At 40.5% G+C, this 25105-nt stretch overlaps 1 long non-coding RNA gene across 2 annotated transcripts; it reads left to right on the forward strand.

The window, feature by feature from the left end:
- LOC311230380 lies at positions 1-25105 on the forward strand. 2 transcript variants are annotated; one of them, XR_014619797.1, is made up of 3 exons: positions 1-73; positions 18803-18932; positions 24989-25105. It is a non-coding gene; the product is annotated as an uncharacterized lncRNA (long non-coding RNA). The 2 variants fall into 2 exon arrangements; XR_014619798.1 differs by lacking the exon at positions 1-73 and adding an exon at positions 980-1114.

A 25105-nucleotide genomic window follows, 5' to 3' on the forward strand; every position in this document is an offset into this window, starting at 1 on the left:
GTTCTGTTGATCAGCTGGAACCAAGCTGCTTCACACCAAACCCAGTGATGTGCATCTGATGTGTGGAACACAGGTATGGAGATGTTTGTCTGTTTCTTTTGAACACGTTGTTCTATGTGGAATGAAAGGCTGTAGGCCTAGTAGCCTTCTAGCTAATCCACACCAGTTCAGCTATATAAGGTGCGTCTGGCTGCTGTGATTGTTATTATAATAACACAACACAGTTACATGTTGTTCTAAGGTCACTAAAGCCCTATTTGAATGTTAAGAATGATACTGTGTGATTATAATGTGTTTTATTTTCATATTTGTTATAGAAGTGAATATGGGTCATTTATAATTTGTTAAGATTGTTTATGGAATTTAATTTAGTTTTTTGCCAAACAGAACAGTATAATAGTGTAATTTGTAACACAGTATTTTCGGATGCTTATGAGGTGAAACCGAGCAACTGCACAAACCTAATGATTGTGCATCTGATGTGTCACACAGAGACCTCCAGTAAATGAGCCTGATACCCAGTACTGCCTCCTGCCTGATTCATGGTCTGGTTTTATTCTTAATCTTAGATGGGAAACATGGTTTGCCACCAGAGCGAATACAAATACACAAACAAGAAACAATTACATACAGTACAAATTACACAACACAGTAAATATAAGATAAGAAGAGAGCCTCTCAACACAGAGCTAGCGGTGTTCGTTAAATAATTTAACCGCAGCAGGAACAAAGGACCTTCTCAATCGCTCAATAGAGCATAGAGGCATCAGAAACCTATCGCTAAATGAGCTTTGCAGAGCATCAAATATATTGTACAGAGGGTGGCCTTCAAAAAATTGGTGTTCAATTTAGTCCTTGTTCGCTTGGCAATAATGATCTCCAAGGAATCAGGAGGGAGGCCAATCACTGAGCCAGCCTTTTTAATGATTTAATTTATACGTTTTGTGTCCGTGATGCTGCCCCCCCCCCCCCCCCCCCAGCAGAGCACAGCATAAAACAGGACACTAGCAGCAAGGATACCTTGGTAGAACACATGAAGAAGTGACCTGCTGATATCAAAGGATCTAAGCTTTCTCAAATCTGTGTTCTTCTTCCAGTCCAGCTTGCTGTCCAGGTAAATGGCTGCTTTTTTTTTTTTTTTTATTAATATATATCGCTTTTATCCAAAGCGCTTTACAATTTGTTACTCACATTTTTACCCTTCACTCACACATTCACTCACACATTCACACACCGACGGCGGAGGCAACCATGCAAGGTGCCAACCTGCTCATCGGGAGCAATTAGGGGTTAAGTGTCTTGCTCAAGGACACATCGACACGCTGCCCGGGAGGAGCGGGAGTCGAACCGGGAACCTCCGGATTGCCAGACGACTGCTCTACCTCTCGAGCCACTGTCGCCTGGTATCAGGGGGACACCAAGATACCTGTAGAACTGGACCATCTCCATTTCTGCCCCTAATGATGACAGGAGAGACATCCACTGTCTTCCTACTGAAGTTGATGACTAACTCTTTGGTCTTTTTGATATTGAGTTCTAAAAAATTGGCATCACACCAGTGGACAAATCAATCAAGTCAATCTCCTTTTTATAGGCTTGGTCATCGCCTTTGTTGATGAGACAGATCAGAGCCGTATCATCTGAGAATTTCTGTATATGGCACATGGCCTCGCTGTGTCTGCAGTCCGCAGTGGGGCTGTCACCATTCATCGACCTGGTCGACGAGTAAATGTAGTCGATTTGCATATTCATGATCGACGCTGCGTATTGTTAATTGTATGTGCCTTTTGCGTTGGAAATGGCAGATGTTCAAAGTCATAACATGCAAAACGTGTAATCTAACTAATGCACAGTGAATCACGTTCAAATAGAATTAACTTCTCTTAGACCACTATTCGTGATTCTGCCTAGAGCCAGGACTCGACAGTCACATAGCTTCCGTGTTTCGCTCCAGCTGGAAGCGAGGGGCTGAGCCGGATACCCACACTTTACAGTTTAGAAGCAGCTTGGCAGCTCTTAAGCCCTGCGTTCTACAGCCTGTGATAACTCCTCTTGGGAGCCGCGCTGTTTCTATGTAAACTTACTCCGCGAGCAACGGGTCCAATAATTGCGTCTTTAACATGCTTTATATCCTCGCCATTACTATATGCCAGTCGAGGTTAAATCAGTTTCATGGAGTTCTAATAGTGAGGAAAGGGGAGGTCTCCCTCTCTCTTTCTCTCTGTACGTTCAATGATGATGATCAATGAAGTAGCAAAAATGTACACTATAAAAACGAACTTCATAGTTGATGATAATAAATATTTCACTTCATTAGCAAAAATATTGTAACATCAGACATTAAGTCTCCTATAAGCTATTCTCCCTCTTGTGTGTGTGTGCATACATTTACTATATGCTACTCTTTTTCACATGGATTCAGTGGTTCCCAAACTGTGGAAGGGGTGCGCGAGCGCCCTCTAGGTGGTGCGTGACATGGTGGTAGTTTTTTTTTTTTAACAATAAAATTTCATAAAAATCTTAGTCAAACCTTTAGTATTATGGATATTAAACATGCTGGCAGAGTACATGCATCCATGTTGTCATGAACATTTTAATTAAATAAAGAAATTCCCTATCCATAGTCGCCGTGGGAAGAGATAAAATAAATTCCCTATCTACTCATGCCTAATAAATATAACTAATATACATTATTTCAAATGGGGATTTTCACTGTGTAAATCATGAAATTCAAGAAACGTTTTAATAAAAAACGTACGTTTTAATAATAATAATAAACAATAATATCTCGGGCGTGTCTGACACAGGTGTGCTTCATCTGTGCACGGAGACCAGCAACAATTTTTTCTAACAGAAACCCATTGGGGGGTGCGTTAGCTAGGTCGGGAGGTGACAGGGGGTGCACGGCCAAAAAAGTTTGGCAACCGCTGGATTAGGCTAATTAGCTTTAACAATCCTGATTCCTGAGCCTATTTGATTCAACCGGAAGATATTGATTTAAATATGTATATAGTCTATATATTTTTTCTCCTGTATCTCCTGTGCTGGCACAAGCACTACCATGGAGTGGAGAGATGACACATGACACGATACATATAATAATTAATAATTCATGGAAATATACTGAAAAGCTATTTATGGCCGGTAATAATCTCTGGCTGGTCTTTTTTAAATCTAAAGCTAAAAAGGAGGATACACATTAAACTTTTTGAAATATTCAATTGAAATAGATTTTTTGGGTCAATTAATGATTAATCACCTAATCGATAAAATAATCAACTGATTAATCGTTAACAAAATAGTCGTTAGTGACAGCCCTAGTCCGCAGTATAAAGAACAAAGAGGAAGGGAGCCAAAACTGTTCCCTGAGGGGCTCCAGTTTTTGTCCAGATGGCATCTGATACTATATCATCCAGCCTAACAAACTGAGGGAGAGGAACAAGATATTTCATGCACCAGGTGCTGGTTGAGTTATGCAGTTTAAACTGGATATTTTTGTTTGCTAGGATATGTGGCTGGATTGTATTGAAGGCGCTAGAAAAATACAAATCAGTGCATCGTTGACTCCTACACTCTTCCTGTATGCAAATTGCAAGGGGTCTAAATAAGGTGCCACCTGCTCCCTGATGTGGCCCAGCACAACCCTTTCAAAACACTTCATAATGTGGCATGTCAGAGCGGTCTCAGGTTAGTGAGGCTCTTACACACATTGTTCTTTTTAGGAATAGGGACGAGACATGATGTTAACCACATTGCAGGAAAAACAGGTGAAGATAGAGAGAAAAGAATGAAAAACATGGCACAACTGGTCAGCACAGACCTTAACACATTGAGTGCCACACCCCTTCCGGGAAGTGACCACTTCCGTGCCGCCCATTAACCCCATGTAAACGTAGTTGTAGTTTGTAGAACTAAACCTATATTTCATAGTATCGCTATGGGTCTAATAACGCCCTCAAGTCTCATTGAGCTACTTCTGGTCAACGTGCAAAAAACAGATTCTTTTTTCATCCGTACATTTCCGTTTGATACCGTTTTTGAATATGAACATAGTCCGGCCGCTTCTGAGCAATTCCAGGGAAAATACACAAACAGCGTTTTTGTGTAATTCAATAAACGCGTTGTAATTTTTCGCCCGATTATCGGATCTTCCTGAAATCAATGCTAGATCAGCACTATTATCCTTTGTGGTGCACGCATGCAATGTGGTTTAGACCGGCGCCCCCCCCCCCCTCCTGCATCCCAACGGCAGAACAGCCAGACACATATAGCTTCAATCGCAGTAGAAATAAATATGAATGAATGAAAAACTTTATTTAACAGATTGCAGAATGGGTACAATACAGTACGGCTCAATACACACAATTGTTAAGGGGATGCAGACCTGAGAAAGACGTTTGTCTTGTTTCCATCAGGGTCCCCCATTTTCAATTCATATAGACATTTATGACATACACAACATACATGACATTTATGGCATAGGGACATATAGGTATTTAGTACTGATACATTTGTGACATAAACGGTATTCAAATATCCAGTACTGTTACCCCTAGATCCTGACAGAGTATATACATATGATGGGGAGGGGACTGTACATTTGGAGGGGGTGGGTGGGTGGGAGAGAAATATACATACGGTGGGGAGGAGACTCTATTAGGAGGTGGTGGGGGTTTTGGGCATTTACGGTGGCCAGTTTCGAATTGCAGCCTCCCGTAGGTGCTCTTTAAGAGCGGTTTTGAATGTGGGTAGGGATTCACATTCCTTTACAGCTTTGGGTAGGGCGTTCCACATTGATGTGGCATAATTGCGAAACGTATTTAGTCCCTTGTTTGAGCCGAATCTGGGTTTAACATGATTTGTTGAGCTTCCTCTGGTGTAGTGGTTGTGGTATTCACTGACCTTTGGGAAGTATTTTGACATGTACATGGGTACCTTAGTCGTATAGTGTGACCAGGCCCATTGCAAGTTGCTGTACTCTGTCGTCTACTCTAAGCCATCCTAGGTTGTCAAAGTGGGCAGGGGTGAGGTGGGTTCTGGGGGTAAGGTCAAGTAGTAGTTTGACCAGTTTGTTTTGTGATGTTTGTAATTTTGTTTTAAGCGCCTTTGAGGTGCTTTGGTACCATGAGGTGCAAGCATAGTCAGATCAATGCAAGCTTTCATATATAGTGCAGTGGCGTCGCGTGGGTAAAATAATAGGGGATGCGGAAAAAAAAGGCATTAAAAAAAATGTATTACGGTAATATTTTTATTTTACTTAAGCCAAGCAGTCACCATGTACAGTATGGCTCGGCGGCCACTGCCAGTCAAACCAAGCAGTAACCATGTACAGTATGGCTCGGCGGCCACTGCCAGTCAAACCAAGCAGTCACCATGTACAGTATGGCTCGGCGGCCACTGCCAGTCAAACCAAGCAGTCACCATGTACAGTATGGCTCGGCGGCCACTGCCAGTCAAACCAAGCAGTCACCATGTACAGTATGGCTCGGCGGCGTTACTACTATGAACAAAACAAAGCCAAGAGAACAGTTTTGACTCTTCAGATAAAGTGACTATATTTATTTTTCCAAATAGTTAGCATACTGTAGCATTTAACCCTAGGACGCACCAATATACTAGTTACTGTACTACTAGCATCATGCAACATGACACTTCACTCCTCTACTGTAAGGACATGGATGTGACTAATAAACATGACACTTCACTCCTCTACTGTAAGGACATGGATGTGACTAATAAACATGACACTTCACTCCTCTACTGTAAGGACAGGGATGTGTCTAATAAACATGACACTTCACTCCTCTACTGTAAGGACAGGGATGTGTCTAATAAACAGGACACTTCACTCCTCTACTGTAAGGACAGGGATGTGTCTAATAAACATGACACTTCACTCCTCTACTGTAAGGACAGGGATGTGTCTAATAAACATGACACTTCACTCCTCTAGTGTAAGGACAGGGATGTGACTAATAAACATGACACTTCACTCCTCTACTGTAAGGACAGGGATGTGTCTAATAAACATGACACTTCACTCCTCTACTGTAAGGACAGGGATGTCTAATAAACATGACACTTCACTCCTCTACTGTACAGGACAGGGATGTGTCTAATAAACATGACACTTCACTCCTCTACTGTCAGGACAGGGATGTGTCTAATAAACATGACATTTCACTCCTCTACTGTAAGGACATGGATGTGTCTAATAAACATGACACTTCACTCCTCTACTGTAAGGACATGGATGTGTCTAATAAACATGACACTTCACTCCTCTACTGTAAGGACATGGATGTGTCTAATAAACATGACACTTCACTCCTCTACTGTAAGGACATGGATGTGTCTAATAAACATGACACTTCACTCCTCTACTGTACAGGACAGGGATGTGTCTAATAAACATGACACTTCACTCCTCTACTGTAAGGACAGGGATGTGTCTAATAAACATGACACTTCACTCCTCTACTGTAAGGACAGGGATGTGTCTAATAAACATGACACTTCACTCCTCTACTGTAAGGACAGGGATGTGTCTAATAAACATGACACTTCACTCCTCTACTGTAAGGACAGGGATGTGTCTAATAAACTGTCAGACGTGGCCTCAGTGATTATACCTGCGCTGATGTATGAGTTGTGTGTTGGAATACTGTGCCTCCGTTGATGCAGGGGCGAGACATGGCAAATACACACAGCGGCCAGGTGGAAAACTCTTATCTGAGTTGGGCTCGCGGATTTTCGCTTGATCTTAAAAAAAAATGTTTGCCAATGTGCGACCTCACTGTCACCTACCTAAATAATCTCACGTCTACTTGAAATCAGCCCACGATCTACCGGTCGATCGCGGTCGACTGGTTGGGCACCACTCTGCTGTATACCGTTTATACCGTCCACCCCTAACATGGACCATCTCTTTCGTTATGTTCCATTTCTGAAGCATAGCTACAAAAGCCAAACGGATCATATCGGCAGTGTGTGAACCTGGTAGTTCTTGACAATGCAACACCGCTCTGTACAGTTTGAAATCTTTGTCCAGCCACTGCACTGTCAGACCTAGCATGCTGACAGGGTTAACATCACAGGTCCATAAGGAGTGGCGATCTCACCATACTTGGCTTGTAAACACTCCTCTGCAAAGTGACGGCGGCTTGGAATTATGAACCTGGGCCCTCATTTATCAATAATGCATAGAAAGTGTTCTATTTTTGTTCCTACACAAGGAATTTAGAATGTCTCTACGCACAGAAAAATCGGGATTTATCAACCGTGCGTACACGGGTCCTATGCACACTCTGTGTTGATAAATACCATTGTTCTTACCGTCTATGCTCGTGGATGATTATCCATATGTGACTAGCCGTAGATAGTAGGGACTTGTTGAGGCAACTTCAAATTATTATTTTTAACATATGAAAGTACATATTCATACCTTCAAAATAAGCCATCACTTGAACATTTTGGTGGGATACTTTTCAAGCTACTTCCTATGAATCATGGTTATCACAAAACATATTCAGAGAAAATGGCCTTGAAAGTTTTACACTTAGTGTTAAACAACTACAACCCTACCCAGAATGCATTGTAATCCTGAAGGCCCCCCCCTTCTCTCTCTCTCTCTCTGGGGGCAATTAACACCTGTACACATTCTAGTGCAGACTCTTTTGTTATGACAACGACTCTGTCTTGTGGCACTCGGTGTTAATTTTGGCAGCTATTTTCATTTTAGTTTTAGTCTTAGTCATGTGTCAAGTGCTCCTTTTTCGTTTTCATCATATTTAGTCATCTTCATTTATTTTTCGTTTAGTCAGTTTTAGTCAACTAAATGTCTGAGCATTTTAGTCTTAGTCAGTTTTTGTCTCAATTTTGTCTTTTTTGTTTTAGTCTAGATTTAGTCGACGAAAACGGATGACATTTTTGTCTATTTTTAGTTAATGGAAAAAAACTTGTCAGAAATAGTCAACATGGAACATTTTCTGATTTAAATTGCGTATTTATTTTTTAACCTAGGGGAATCTGAGTCGGCGGCACAAGTGATACACAGGAAGTATATGTTGGTGTAGACATGGTCCAATGTATTGTTGCTCCTACAGTATATGTTGGTGTAGACATGGTCCAATGTATTGTTGCTCCTACAGTATATGTTGGTGTAGACATGGTCCAATGTATTGTTGCTCCTACAGTATATGTTGGTGTAGACATGGTCCAATGTATTGTTGCTCCTACAGTATATGTTGGTGTAGACATGGTCCAATGTATTGTTGCACCTACAGTCAGGGAGCGAAATAAACTTTTTGACTCACCGGCCAGTGGCGGGTAGATGGGAAGAATCTACCCGCCAAGCATATTTCTTACCCGCCAACTTTTTTTTGATACACATTTTTTTTATTATTATTTTATATAGATTTTTTTATAATAAAATATATATATTATATAATCATACTTGTGATTGTGTTATCTGCGAGACATCGCCACCTCGCTGTCTGCAAACAGCTCCACTGTCTGTGTGTATACTCGAGTGGCCTCCAGCTCCAGCAAGGATTCTCCGGGGGTGCAGCTGGACCCTAAACGCTACATTCAGCATGCAAAAGAATTCTCCGGCGCTGCACCTGGACCCTAGTCAGCAGCCCTCACTCATGCGATGTAAACCAGGGACTCGAATACGCATGTTGTTGTTGTAGGACATTGATGCCAAGAGCTATCTGTAGCTACTGCTGGATGGCGTTGGGACAACGCCTCAGTGAACTATTTAGTTTACTGCGACATTTCGTAGTGACTAGTTACCTAGCCAACGGAGGTATTATGCACTGGACTATTGCTGGAGGATTTGTTTATGTCGGGAGCTATCCGTAGCTAGCCGGCTGGATAACGTTACACAATGCCTCGTGTATTAAACTAAGTGAATAGTTGACTGGGTCATCTTGTAACGGTAGCTAACGTTATCTCACGAAGGTCCCACACTGACTAGACTAACGTCACGGTGAGGCAATAGCCTCTGTTTACATGCAGGCATTAGCAGCAGTGCTAACTAACGTCACGGTGACTCGGAGGCAATAGCCTCTGTTTACATGCAGGCATACAGAAACAGGTGGGGAGGGGCTAGCAGCAGTGCGCGGTGCGCGCTTCATGTCGGCTGAGACAGCGAGTGAGAACTCCGCTAAAGAATTGGATCATGATTTTTGGTTTTCACATGACTATTTGATTGCCCGTCACACGGCGCTCGGACGTCTCAGTGGGAGGCGCCAAACGTAAAAACTGAGCGCAAATGGCGGGTGGCGCTCTAGTTTCGGTCCCTGCCTACAGTATATTTTGGTGTAGACATGGTCCAATGTATGCATCTAAGAGAGCATTACGGATGTGGCAGGCCTGTACACTGCGATGATATGATCGCAAATTGTCCCCTAATTTGGTCCGTGCGAGTTTAAAATAATATCTGGGGGCAAGCTTGCGAGTGGTGATTTCAACCCTTCATTCGCATTTCACTCCTAAATTAATCCATACAAATTGTAGTAAAACATTAGCCTACAACCAGGGCTGTACAGTGCAATATAATGTTGCGGTTGTAATTTCATTAGACAGACCAGCGCGGACCTTTAATAACATGCAATGAGCTAACGGTAGCTTCTAACCAAGGTCTCCATTAGGATTATGCTAAGCTAACTAGCGATCTCTGCTAACCCTGGAAAACGGTCAAAGCGGACTCCACAAGACTAGTTCCATTCGTGAGGAAAGGGGGTGGGTTATATTGACAACGCTTGACAACAGAAGTTTAAACATAACTTCATATTTATTGGTTATTCGTTTCTGTATATCATTCAATTCCCATCTCCGTGTGTCTCCATCTCTTCCTGTTTACATTCGAGTGTGACGTCATCACCTACGGCAGCTTAGACGATCAAAACCCGAAGGGGGGCTCGCTCTCTCTCTCTCTCTCTCTCTCTCTCTCTACATTCAATGATTTAAAGTAGCCAAATGTTACACACAGTATAAATACTAACTGGATAGTTGATGATATAAACATTTAATTTCATTATCTGAAATATTCTAAAATCATTAAGTCTGTGTGATTATTATTTTCTCACAGTAGTGTGTGTATATATATATATATATATATATATATATATATATATATATATATATATATATATATATATATATATATATATAATATATATATATGTGTGTGTGTGTATATATATATATGTGTGTTTGGCTAAAGTGGATAGAAAACACAGTACTGTGTAAAAGGCACCCAAGAGTTTTTATATAAATTGTCTTAGATGTAAATAATTTTTTTTATTAGTGTGTCAGTAGACTACTCTTAGTACATTTTCATTAAATAATTTTTTAAAGCATCTTCATGGTTTAATAATGCAAACATATGTTGCAGGGACTTATTATAATCATCATATTGGCGTGACTGTATGCATCAAAGGGTTCAATCAAGCATTTTTAAGTGCTTTAGAGGAAATGTCAAAATATCGCGATATCATTTAGAGGCCATATCGCCCAGCCCTACTATAATGGTAAAATAGTTATTTAAAAATTTGCCCCTTAAAAATATTCTTTGCCCCTAAATTTCTCATTTAGGGGCAAGTGTGCCCCTAGTGAAAAAGCTTAGCGTACAGCCCTGTGTGGTGACGTTGTTTCTGACCAGAGAGATGACACTGAACTCTGTCTGTCTTCTGTTTGCTGTGTCTTTCCTTTCTCTCTGCCATGATTGTCTGTCCTCTCTCTGCTGTGTCTGTCCTCTCTGTCATGTCTGTCCTCTCTCTCTCTGCTGTGTCTGGCAGCTTTTTATTCTGTAACAGGATACTGTAAACTAAGTAAACAGAGAACACACAGTAGTACTAGTAGTAGTACACACTGATTGCAATCTGCTTGCATAAAAACATTATATAAAATCTAGTGCTGTCAAACGATTAAAATATTTAACTCGATTAATCGCATGATTGTCCATAGTTAACTCGCGATTAATCGCAAATTAATCGATTTTTTTTAATTTTTTTTTATACCTTAAACAGATCTTTTTCAAGTTCCAAGTTTTAATACTCTTATCAACATGCGAGTCAACAAATGCTTGCTTTATGCAGCCATTTAACACAAAAGGATGACCCTCATGCATTGCAAATTTGCATCAAATTCAAAACAGAGTGATGCACAAAATAACTTAAAAGAAAATAATAATTTAAAACAATGAATAAAGTGTGCATGAAATAATAGGGGAAAGAAAACGTTAGGAACTTGTTATATTCACACACACAAGGGCTGATTAATCACACACCCCCCTCTCTCTCTCTCACACACACTCTCCCAGCTCTTTTTCTCTTTTGCCCCTTCCTCATCTCTTAACCATCTCTCTCACCCCCCTCTCTCTCTATATCTCACACACACACACACACACACACACACACACACACACTTCAGAAACAAACATAGTATCAATGAGAGCATCAATAATACACCTGAGTGAAGTCTAGTAAAACATTTTTTTTTTTTTTTTTTTAGTTAATCTTGAGTTAAAAAAATTAGTGGCATTAATAGAATCGGGAGTTAACGCGATATTAACGCGATATATTTGACAGCCTTAATAAAATCACATTCTGAGGTCAGTGTTAAAGTGCCACATGGAAGAGGTCTGGTTAGAGTTAGAGGGTCTAGGTCTGGTTAGGGTAACTTAGGGGTAGTTAAGCATTATTATTATTATTTAGATAGATGGATGTAAAGGGCTAGACCAACTCTTAACCCCTATCCGGACCTAGACCACCTCTAAGTCACAACCCTAACTTAGGGGTTAAAGTTAGAGGTGGTCTAAGTCTGGTTAGGGGTTAGAGTTAGAGGTGGTCTAGGTCTGGTTATACTGATCCGATACCAGTGCATACATACAAAAAAAAATTATATTATATAAATTATAAAACTTTTTTTCTTTTCTTTTTTTCAGCTACTGTTTTATATATACTGTTTTTTAGTAATAACTAGAAAGTAATGGTATTTATTCAACAGATGGTTGTATTAGTATTGGTATCATTAAATGACAACTATGCTCAACTATGCTTCACCCACGGAAAGGTTGTTGGCACATTGGTTCCACACGGACATTATACGTTGTTGCGCACTTCCTATCCAGTAAGAGGCACTGTTGTGATTTTTAATGCAAAATAAAACATTCAACATTCTCTTTTGAGACTCCGCCTCAGACTCTTATCATTTGGCACTAAAAGCTAAACATTGTCACCGGTATGGCTGTCTGCATTGTGTCATTAATTGTGTGCAGTTAGCCACATTAGCGTGAGCTAGCTTAGCCACTAGCTAACGCGATCTAGATGGAAATACAAACAATGTAACGTTACTGGTGACAAAGTGATTTACCTTGGAATACTCCTTTGCCAACTTGCTGTACTTTGCTTGCAGGTCTGCAGCTGGATTATGAATAGTCCCAACTTTAGCCAAGGTAACGTTAAGCTAAAACTAGCTTTTCAAATAGCTCCAGCTAATGCTAATAACGGAGCTCCCCATCACACTGCTCTACTCGGGACGATGGCATTAAGAAAAGTTATAATTAGTTTGTCTCGTCTTGTTTTAGTCAACAATATCAACATACAAGAAATTTCGTCCTGGTTTTTATAAATAACATTTTTGTGTCGTCAGTTGTGGTCAACGATATTTAATAAACTATTTAGTCTCGTTAGCGTCACATGGTATTCAATAACGTGACGTCACGTCTCGTTGTCGTCATGAAAAAAACCTTCGTTGACGAACATCTTTCGTCATCAATTTAGTCAACAAAATTAACACTGGTACTGGCACTGCAAACACACACCCATAGAAGGAAAAGTCATGATAGTTTATGTAATTTAGTGTGGTAGTGTAAGGGTTAACCTTCTCTAGTGTGGTAGTGTAAGGGTTAACCTTCTGTAGTGTGGTAGTGAAAAGTTAACCTTCTGTAGTGTGATAGTGAAAGGGTTAACCTTCTGTAGCGTGGTAGTGAAAGGTTAACCTTCTGTAGTGTGGTAGTGAAAGGTTAACCTTCTGTAGTGTGGCAGTGAAAGGTTAACCTTCTGTAGTGTGGTAGTGAAAGGTTAACCTTCTGTAGTGTGATAGTGAAAGGGTTAACCTTCTGTAGCGTGGTAGTGAAAGGTTAACCTGTAGTGTGGTAGTGAAAGGTTAACCTTCTGTAGTGTGGTAGTGAAAGGTTAACCGTCTGTAGTGTGGTAGTGAAAGGGTTAACCTTCTGTAGTGTGGTAGTGAAAGGTCCGTCTGTATCCGCACCTATTAAAAATGAGTAATCGGGAATGTCTAACATTGCTTTGGTTAGTGTATTGAAGAAACCCACTTCGTACAAATTTGGGGCATATACCGCTACCAACGCTATTTTCCTGTTCTTGTGTACAATCTTAGATATAGTTATCCGACCATCTACATCAGACCATACTCCCTTTAATTCAATATTCAACTTCCGTCTAACGACTATGGCAACACCCCGAGTTCTCGTTCCAAAGGAAGAGTGACTAATGTTATGATATGTGTTGTCCGCTAACGTATCTATGTCTTTCTCTAAAATGTGCGTTTCGCTTAGTAGAGCCACGTCCACCTGTTCTTTTTTCATCAGTGTGAGCACGCTTTTGCGTTTGTTGTTTATTTATCCCACCAGTGTTCCAGATCATTATATTCAAACTAGCCATAATCTATACATGTTGTTGTGTAGTTTTTGGTAATGCTTCTGGAGTGCGAAGCTACAATAGATGTACATCCAATTATTGAGGTCCCGTTGAGAGCTAAGCTTAAAAACATATATATATACAAATAAAAATCCCCTTTTCCCCCCTCCCACCGAGAGTCGTACAGGCCTGTGTTCCATAGACACATCCTCCGCGTATGACTCCCTCCCTTAAACCACCGGATATCCCAGAATGATCCATTTATCCTTAACATTCCTATGTATACCATAGGATCTAACATTCTAAATTCTACCATAAGTAGAATGTCAACTGTGGCTTGGCCACTTTCCCGTTAAATACAAATTAAAATAAGATAAAAATAAAGACTAAAAATAAGCTTCAATTATCATGCCCTAATCACTTACATTTTATAAGAACTTGTGTAATTTATAATAACCCAAGATTAATATGGAGGTATTGAACTGAAAAGAGAACCTCAATAAATCATAGAAAAGAGAAGAAAAAAAGAAAAAAAGAAAAAAAAAGAAGAGAACATTAACTTTGATATTTAAAGAGCTTTGTTATGCTTAAAGACATAGTATAATTTGGAGAAGTAGTGGAATATTTCCAATTAATAAAAAGCAGTTTTTAAATACGTATATGCAGTGTTTCCCCTGGCCATGGGTGGGCGATGATCCGTTGTGAAGAATGTTATTCCGATATGGGCCCACCGGTTCTCAGCCTGGCTGTATGTCTGGCCACGTATTATAATAATAATAATAATAATAATTTAGGACCTGCTCCGAGGTCATCATTTGGCACACATGCGAACCATGCATACAATGCGTATCTGCGATTAACCCATCCCGTCGTCCTTCCCCCCCAAGGGCAGCCGGGAGCAGACAGGCGCCACGTGAGCCGCGCCAGGGGACCAATCCAAGTGCTCCTGTCCGTCTTCGTCAAGGACGCCACAGCGTTAGCGATCTTGTTGTTGTGCATGTTTTTCCATTGGGTTTATCTTATCGGGGGGGAAACCCTTGCGAGCACGGGGAGAACATGCAAACTCCACACAGAAAGGCCTGGGAGATACCCCACCTGGGTAACTGGCATCATGGAAACCTGGTCCCCAAGCGGGATTCGAACCCTGGACCTTCTTGCTGTGAGGCGACAGTGTTAACCACTACACCACCGTGCCGCTTGCTGTTATTCCAGAATGTTCCCTATATCAAAGAATGTTTTAGATGTTCTAGATTATTCCAATATGTCGTTTTTGTAGTGTTAGAATGTTCCAGTATTTTCTGGAATGTTGTTAGAATTCTACTCTTAAAATAAGGATCACTTCAGCGCCATGTTCATCTTCTCTGTATCGTTCCAATTTTAAATCCAATATGTCCACAGTAATAGGTGTCCAACGGGGAAAACATTCTATAACTCTGATCTCGTGAGTCTCACTGCCCCAAATCAGCGGTTCATTAAAGTTTATACTATATGGTGTCCATGCCCAACAGAGATTAAAAGGCCGTTTATACATTATCCTGCATTTTGTGCTGCGGCTGCTGCCATATATTTGGCTGCTTCTTCAGGCGAGTTGAAGAAAACCCTTAATCCTTGTTTATTGACGATGCAAAGTCTTGCAGGGTATATTAATATGAGTTTGTATTTCTCCTGATAGAGTTGTGACATCACCGTCTTGAACTTGGTTCGCATGTCCACCACCTCCCGACAATAATCTTCAAAACAGTGTATTGATATATCCTTGTATTTCAGATTGCCTTTCATCCTGCAAGTTTCACGAATGATCATTTCTTTTATTCTGACTTGACGCAAGATAACCAATATCACTCTGGGTCTAACGTTATTGCTGTTGGATCGGGTCCCCAATTTGTAGCACTGCTCCACCTCCGGTACTTTAGGAAGGATCGTTGGTCCCAAGATTTTCTGTAATTCTGTCGCAAACTCTTCAGGGTGTATGCAGCTCACCGACTCATCCAGACCGACTATACGAATATTCAGCTTGCGGCTTTGATATTCCATCTCGAATATTTTGGCTTTCTGTTCATTGATTCGCTTAAGCTCAACCGTTATATTGTTGAGCTTCGTATTGAGTTCTTTGTAGTTTCCCTTCATCTCAGCCGTTAGATTAACGTTGATATCAGCTACGTCTTTGTAGATCCGACCGAAATTTTGTTGGTGATCTTCCAGGCCTATTTCCAGTGCCACGGTGCGCTTAATATGTGCGTCGGCGTCCACCCTTAGTGCTTCTATTTTGCATTCGATAGATTCTTTGATAGCATCTACTTTTTCGGTTATTGTCTTCTCCATTTTTCTCATTTCCCGGATGATATATTCCGTGTCTGAGGAGGTGTTTGTAGGGGTTGAACTTGAGGAGGATGCTATCACGTCTATATTCTCTGCTATTTGTCGCACGTATCCTGCTTCCATAGGCGAGTCCTCTGCGCCTGGTTTTGCACTCGTTTTATCTCTCCTTGGTGGCATCTCGATTCTTTCGGTCAATATAGTTAGTTGATAATCTCAGTTGATATGAGTCAAGTTTTAAACGCATTGATGGTTTATAAATATGTTTTTAAAACGAAAAAAAATAACGGGTGAGCAGCTGTGTCACATGCGACTTACTCCATTCTATCGTTAAACCGGAAGCCTTTGAGTTTGCAAACTAACATTAAAGACAAAATAAAATACCCATGCATTTAGCATTTTTATATTATATTTAGATTATTGGATTATTAGATTATATATTGCATATATTTAGCAATGAGATATTATATGATTTAGATATGAAATATGATTAATTGAAAAGGGGGACCCTGATGTAAACGAGACGAAAGTCTTTCTCTGGTCTGCATCCCCTTAACAATTGTATGTATTGAGCTGTACTGTACCCATTCTGCAATATGTTAATAAAGTTTTAATTCAATCAATCAATAGCATTTTAGCATTTTTATGAAACTACTGTATATTTGTATGTCTCTAAATGTTTTGATGAATTGAAAATGGAGGACCCTTTTGTAAAAAAGCCGAAAGTCTTTTTCTGGTCTTCATCCTCCAGTCCACTGTTGTTGTATTGAGCTGTACTGTATTGTACTCATTCTGCAATCTGTTAATAAAGTTTTCATTCATTCAATCATTCAGGCGGCAACAGAATAATTTTGATTGACAGTAGAGTCTGCCAATTACGTCACACCGCTTGCACCCGCCCTGCTGTTCTTAGCACCAATCGGCAAGCATGTATTCGTTTTTTATTTCCAGAATGTCCTCCATTGATTTTGACGAGACCACAACAACAACAATGTTAGCTGCCCGCGGTCGACTAGTAGATTACCAGCGCTCCGCAGATGACTAAACGAGGCATAATGATTTTACTGCAACGAATGTTATAATAAAAGCCTTTCCATACATCTGTCTGATTGAAAACTTTATTAACAGACCGCAGAATGGGCACAACTCAGCACAGGCTGAGATATGAACGAGTAATGCTTGCTATCTATCTAGGTCGTCCTCGGACGTTGCTATGTTCGGGTAAATACGCTGATGTTATTGAACGTGTAACTATATAACGTTAATGCCACAAAACGAATGCCTTTGTTAATCATAAGTAGTAACTTTGATGCAGTAGTGTGTGTGTGGGGGCGGCGTTGTTCCAAAGTTTGAACGTGTGGACCAGATTGACGCGACACAATCCTCTTGGGCAAAACATCACGATATCCACGATACGTTAAAAAAAGTTTATCATTAATGAACTGTACCCGATATTTATATAATATCGTCATATCGTTAGCCCTAGCTGCCTGCATCAATAACCAATCGGATGTTTTGGCCATCAAATTAAATGCAATATCATAGGCTTATATTCATAGATCAGATGATTGTGGACTTCAGGAGGTCGGGGGTCAAGGACTACAGCCCCCCCAGCATCGACGGGGCACCGGTTGAGAGAGTGAACAGCTTTAAGTACCTCGGAGCCTACATATCCGAGGACTTGACATGGACCACACACATTGACAGTGTTGTGAAGAAGGCACGACAACGCCTCTACTTCCTCAGACGCCTAAGGAAGTTCCAAGTCAGTCAGAAGATCATTAAGAACTTCTACTCATGTACAATAGAGAGCATCCTGACTGGCAACATCACCTCCTGGTTTGGGAATAGCACTGCACAAGACCGAAGCAGACTACAAAGAGTGACACGTTCAGCCGAACGCACAATTGGAGGGGGGCTCCCCACCCTCCAGAACATTTACAACAAGCGGTGCAGGGGCAAGGCTAAGAGAATCATTAAGGACTCCAGCCACCCGAACAACTGCCTCTTTGAACTGCTGCGGTCAGGCAAGCGATACCGGAGTCTCAAGGCGAGCACAGAAAGACTCAGAAGAAGCTTCTATCCCCAGGCCATCAGGCTGCTCAACGAACAATGAACACTACACAACAACCATCAAACGCACATAGCACACACATCCACACGCACTCACACTGTAGCACCCACTCCCCACACTTTATATTTATTGATAAAGGATTTGCACTACAACTCGTACACATTACTGTAAATTGTACCTAAATTGTACCTCATCCCATTTCTGCTTTGCACTATATAGTATTGTATATTAGTACACTGCATAGTATATTGTATATTATATGGTAACTCAGTTAAGTCTATTCTGCATCGAACATTGTACATATGTCTATACTGAACACTGTGACCTCATTTTCTACTTCTAATTTACATGCTATACTATGTTATTTGATACTTATCTTGTCTAGCACAGTCTCTGGAGCGTAACAGTAAGACGCATTTTGTATAAAAGTATTCTGTACTTCTGTATGACAACTATTAAAGAAACTTGAAACTTGAAACAGAACTATAGCAGTGCATCTGTCTATATATACATATACACCCATGTGTTTTTCAGTTCTTATGAAAATCTTCCTGTCAGGATTTTCCTTCCTTTCCAATTTGTTAGCCTAGGAAAATAGAGCTAAGAGTTAAGGACTGATGGTTCTTGCTTGGCTTTCTGTGTTCCTGATGAATTTCAACTGAAAAGTTAGACCTTTTGTAAGTTTTGTTTGTTAGGATTAATGTACAATGTACTGATATTTCTTTCCTTACTTTCCCCCAAGACTGGTCTGAATATGACCACCCCTAGCCTCTCACACCTTGGTTGGAGAGACCTGTCTGTCTGTTTGGTGGATTGCATGAAACCGCCACAGCTGGACCAGGAGCAGAGCTGTTTGGACTGCATGGAAACAAGTATGGAAATGTTGACTTTAATCTGTAAACATTATGACTTTATAAGTGTTGACTTTAACCTCTTAACACATTCGGGGCCATTGGGGGCCGTCTAATCTCACGCTAAACGGCCAGCATTTCAAAACAGACTTGCATTGTATGTGAGGCTGTTTGTAGAGCTAAATCTATACTTTATAGCAGGGGTGGCCAACCAGTCGGAGACTAGAGCCACAAAAATGACTGTGGTACCACAAAGAGCCACACCATATACCAGCGTTTCTCAACCTTTTTCTTCAGTCACGGCACCCTTCATGTGTTTATAGGTCTCACCCTCTGGCCTCTGAAGTTGCTAAGGTCTTTTATTTGGGCCTCACAGGGTTAAAAGTACCCTGTGAGACCCACGGTTGCAAAATTACAAAATCACTTTTAGCCATTTAAAAAAAAAATGTTTATTTAAAAAAATTTAAGCACATGTATAGTCAATTGGTCCTGTTGTTCAGCCTTACAATGCTATTTGATAGTAAATGTGTTTATATGTCCCACCCTCTGGCCTCTGAAGTTGCTAATGTCTTTTTAATTTGGGCCTCACAGGGTTAACCTCTTAAGCCCGAGATATACAGTAAAAGTGTATATTTTCAGCATTACGTTTGTTTACCAATTATTTTAACTGTTATTAGTGAAATATAAGATTATAGAAATCTCAGGGCATTGAGTCAGAAACCAGCGCATATTGACAGGAGGAAGTGGCACAGCCAAAAGTGAGTAGTCTTTTGAAGGAAGAGACTCGGGCTTTCGAATTTTGAAAAACTACCCTACCCAGCTCACACCAGCCCCTGTCAATCATCTGACTTCTGGATTTACTTTTTTATTTCTCTTATTTTTTTGGGATTATCTCCCACAAACCTGAAAGTTCCTCTACCTTTCTGTGAACGTCTTGCAAGAAACGGTGTTGCAATACGATGAAAAATGGTGGAGAAATGTACATTATAAAAAAGATGGCAGAATTCAGTACTGTATCTACAAAACCTTCTGTTTAATCATCTTCCCTTTATTCATTTGCTTCGATTTTTCAGGTCTGGTCAATTTTAGCATGGTGTTATTCACAGTCAAAGATATATATATATTTTTTTTAAATAGAATTGATATTCTCCTTTGGTTCATTACAATTTACTCAAGCCTAGTAACAGACACACTATTTCTGACACTGATCCATATGTCCCTAGATTCAGATACCAAGAACATGCAAAGGGACCATTTAAAAAAAAATCTAAATGTTTATTCTACGTCCTTATGGAATGAGTGACAATAATATATTATAATTTCTTTTTTTATGGATGGAAGAGCCGCACATTGACGGGCAAAGAGCTGCATGCGGCTCGCGGGCCACGGGTTGGCCACCCCTGCTTTACTGCATAGTGAATTCAGCATTGCAAAAGGTATTCCAAGCTACAGGCTACACATATAGAATCTAGCTAACTGGAAACTCCATTGAAAGTAAAAAAAAAAGAAGGCACCGTTCTGCCACAGGGAACACTGCATTATCGAGACGGCGCCCCTAAGAGGATCTGGCCGGTAATGCACTTTTCAGAATTCGAAGAGTGGGGTAAATCTACAGTGCTGCTCGGTGACATTGAGTAGGTTATTAAAATGGAATAAAAGCCAAAACAACCTTGCCACGGACAGGTTGGCCCTTTAAGCATGGCGCCGAAACACAGACATCTCCGTGGTCGGGTGTGAATGTGTTAAGCCAGACTCTCTAAATTCGCCTAAAAGTACATACCCAAGTAAAAGGAAGATTTCTCCACTTCTACAAGCCTGGTGGTACTAAATGCAGATCGAACTCTGCCATTGGAAAGAGGAGATTTGGCCCGATCCATACATGTATGACTTGGCCATAATAAGGTAATTTATATGCCTGATATTCTATAGTTATAAAGAAGTTGAAGTCCAAGGCGGCTCTACAAATTTTAAAAAGCCTTTATTTAATGGCTCACATTATTTAGATCATTTAAAAGAAACCAACATGTTCCGGCCTACATAGGGCCTTCATCAGGGTATAGATAACTAAGACCAAACAAAACTCTGACTAATATAGAGAATCCAGGACTCTGAGAGAGTCTAATTACAATGAGAGACAGCTGGTGCTAAATGAATGGAGGCACAGCATATACATAACATGACATAGTTAGAAGGGGTCAGCAAAGACACAATCCACTTAATGGTAGGCTATGTCAAAAAATATATCACTGTGGAAGGAATATACAATAATACTAAATATATATAAAATAAAAGATTAATACATTATGTATATATACACAATCAAAGTATTGAATCAACATAAGGAAATGAGTCAAATCAAACATAGAATAGAAAAAATGTATAAAGAAAATATGAAAAATATCAATGTAAGATGAGCAATGCAAAAAAATACAAAAACATACTATATAATAAAGTAACCTACTTAGCCTATAGAAATGACACCATGTTTATGGAGTCATTTAAACCTGGGAATGAGGTGGCCTGTAGTCATCAATGAGCAATGCAAAAAAATAACAATGAACAATGCAAAAATTACAAAAATACTAAATAATAAAGTGTCCTACTTGGCCTATAGAAATGACACCATGTCTATGGAGTCATTTAAACCTGGGAGTGAGGTGGCCTGTAGTCTTATCGATCCAGCGGCTTTCTTTCTGGTTTAATGTTCTATCTCCTCCCCTAGAAGTGAACGTACAGAGGGATGGGGGGGGGGGGGGGGGGTCAGGGAATATGTTAGACAGGGCCTTATCACATTCTATATTCATATACCAATCAGTACTGTATCTACAAAAACCCCTGTATATCATCTTCCTTTTATTTATTTACTTTTTTATTTATTTTTTGTACACTTGATCTCAAGAAGGTGCTGAATGAACACCTGCATTTTTCACGTCTGGTCAATGTTAGCATGGTGTTATTCACCTTCAAAGTGAATTAAACATTTTTATAAAATAATGGATATTCTCCTTTGGTTCATTACAATTTACTCGAGCATAGTAACAGACACAATATTTCAACACTCGGAATACATTCCCTGAGGTCCATCTATGTCCCTAGATACCAGGAATATGCAAATGGCCTTGTAGAAGTTGAGCAATCTTCCATTTAATCAGAATAATCTGAAAAAAAAATTGTACTCGGGCTTAAAGATTTAAGAACAGTTTGCTGTACAATGCAAATCTTACTTTGCTAGTCTGCCCTTCACACAATACTTAAATTAATGTTTATTTAAATACAAGTAAATGCAAAAAATAAGGTAAACATATATTTTGTATATAAAAAAATAAAAATTTATATACAAGGCACAAGTGAGTAACACAATCACAGTGTAGGATCCAGTAGTGTTTACAAATATAAATATGGAGGGGACAATGGGTCACAGCAGCAGTTACAAGTCTCTTTAGTGATTGACAGTTCGGGGGAAGGGTGACAGTGAGGTCACAGCAGCAGAGATGCTCTCAACCGTGCTTCTATAGAAGTTACTGAGAATTTTGGGTGCCATTTTCTCAGCCTTCGTTGCTGGGATTCGTGTGTCTCTCTCTCTCTCTCTCTCTCTCTCTCTCTCTCTTTTTCTCACACATACACACCTGGGCCCTATTCCCCGTACCTGGTTCAACTAAGTCGATCAAGAGTCACATTATCCAGATTCAGTTAACCCGATGTTTGAAGCCGGGATTTTCCTGTTCCTCGAAGGTGGATTCAGTCTCGTTAACTCAAACCAGACTTGAGACCCAGGATAAGTGCGCGCGGCCGCTTCAGTTGAAAAGCCAGCACGTATCGATAGCAGAGATCCTGATTCTCTAGCGGCATTGATTGATTAATTGATTTAAAACTTTATTAACATATTGCAGTACGGCTCAATCGCCTCGCCGACAAGTTAAATGCGTTATCTATAGGCTAATTTTAAGTCCCTCATTACCTCAATCAATCAGATTATATTTCTTTAAACTTGCCTGCTGGATTGAATAATCAAATGAGATCTTGCTAGCGAAAATAATTAGTTAAACTGTTATACAGAATAACGATACGGCTCTCTTACCCATTGATTGATGTATGGTCGATCTCTTACTTATCTCCACTGTGGTGTAACAGGTTCTTCTTTTGACTTTCACGCAGACGACCGGGGTTCGAAACCTAGTCTTTTCCTTCTTTTTTCAATGTAGGAATAATTCAAATTGGTGCACGTTGAGAGCTATATAAAGAATGACATCCTCAATGCATGTAGATTTATAATATTTTAACTTAAAACTAGGCTACCTTTGCGTATAATCATTAATATTATATTCCAAAAAATTATATTGGAAACACGGGGTTTCGAACACCGGTCGCCGGGTTGCCAGGATTGAGCACTACCGCTGCGCCACTGTGCCAGATGGGATAAATTCATTGTTTATACATTAATGAACGAGAGACCCGTGTTTAGAATATTCTTTATTTTGAATGAAGTTTTATCTCTTTATTCTCATTCATTAATGTGACGTCAACGGCTCATTCAATTTCTCAAATCCGTCAAACAGCGCATCTCATCAGACATTTTAATCCCAGTTACAATATCACACAAGATCCACAATCCACGCATAGACACTTCAATTTTATGCTTGAATGAAACAAAATCCAGGCGCTCCTCTCCTTCCTCGCTCCTCATCCACAGCGGAGAATATGAAAGGAATCAGAGCCAAACGAGCGATAGGTTTCAATCATTAAGGATATCCCCGCGGGATTCACATTTGCAATGCTGCGCGTTGTTAAAATAACCACATAATGTGTACATCGCACCGAGCGAGCGCCACGGTATATAACGTGCATTATTTAGGACAAAGTGAATTTAGTATCAGCATTTTGGGTCTATTTTACATTTCAAAAGCCCCCTCTGGAAGAATGGAGCACAAAAACGTAATTCAGAATGGTATAATGCAGATCCTAGACTGTGGGAATAATTTCAGGAAACGCGCTGTCACTTCTTTGCGGGGGCGTGGCGATGGTTCATCCGGCTAACTTGAACTTAAACCCTGCTCTCGACCAGGCTCAAATTTTTTGATCTGTTGTCATGGTGATTTAGACAATCCAGCTTCGGGGAACGGGAAAGTCCGGCTTAAGTCAGACTTGACCGAAAGTTATCCGGCTAACTCAGTTATCCAGGTACGGGGAACGGGGCCCTGGTCTTCTGAAAGACCAGATGACATCAGAGGAGTTTGATAGTATTTACTGAGGATGTTGATATTTAAACATTAAAAAAGTTGTTGTAGGGAGGGGTTTTAGATTGTGTGTTGTGAAGTTTAGTCTTCAGAGAGAGAGAGTAAAGTACAGAAAAAAGGTACCGTTGGGTACCGGTATCGATTCCCAGGTAAAAAGACACATTTTGGGCTGCTCTACATTTTTATTTATTTTTTCAAAATTTAATCCGTCAGAAAAATCGCAATTAGATTATTTCCCAAAATCGTGCAGCCCTAATCCTCAGTGGACCGGTTCTGACGGTACGCAAACTGCAGAGGGTCCAGTGTGTCTGGGATGGTCTCCTTGATGTGCGACATGACTATCCTCTCTTAACACTTCATCACTATTGGGGTGAGTGCAACGGGACGATAGTCATTGAGACAGGTTACAGTGTTTTCCTTTGGCAGAGGCACGAGGGTGGTGGTCTTGAAGCAGGTGGGCACAATAGCTTGTGCTAGTGACAAGTTGTAAATGTCAGCAAGTATGTCAGCCAGCTCTGAGGAACAGACCCTGAGGGCATGGCCGGGGATGTTGTCTGGGCCGGCTGCCTTCCGTGGGTTTGTTCTGCTCAGAACCGTACGTACCTCTGCCGCTGTCACAGTGAGTGGTGAGTCCTGCGTGCGCTCCGTGGTCAGAACCCCTCTCTGTTGGTTGGTGTTGGGGACTTCAAAGTGGGCGTTGAGTCTAGAACTGTAGACGACTCTGGACTACACTGTGTTCTTAAACTATAAAACCCAGCTACATACCATTATAAACCTCTTACATGGAAATTAAGCTGAATAAAATCACCAAATCTCCTTCCTCTGACACTCTTCTCCATCCAGATAGCCGTCCTGTCAGGCCTGGGACGAAACCAAGAGGCTTGGATGGAAGAAAAGGTCTCTGCTGTGACCAGTGTGGAGAAAACTTCAGTTCAAAGATGAATCTCAATAAACGCCAGC

This window comes from Notolepis coatsorum (assembly GCF_963971535.1).
Source record: "Notolepis coatsorum genome assembly, chromosome: 6".
Classification (NCBI taxonomy): Eukaryota; Metazoa; Chordata; class Actinopteri; order Aulopiformes; family Paralepididae; genus Notolepis; species Notolepis coatsorum.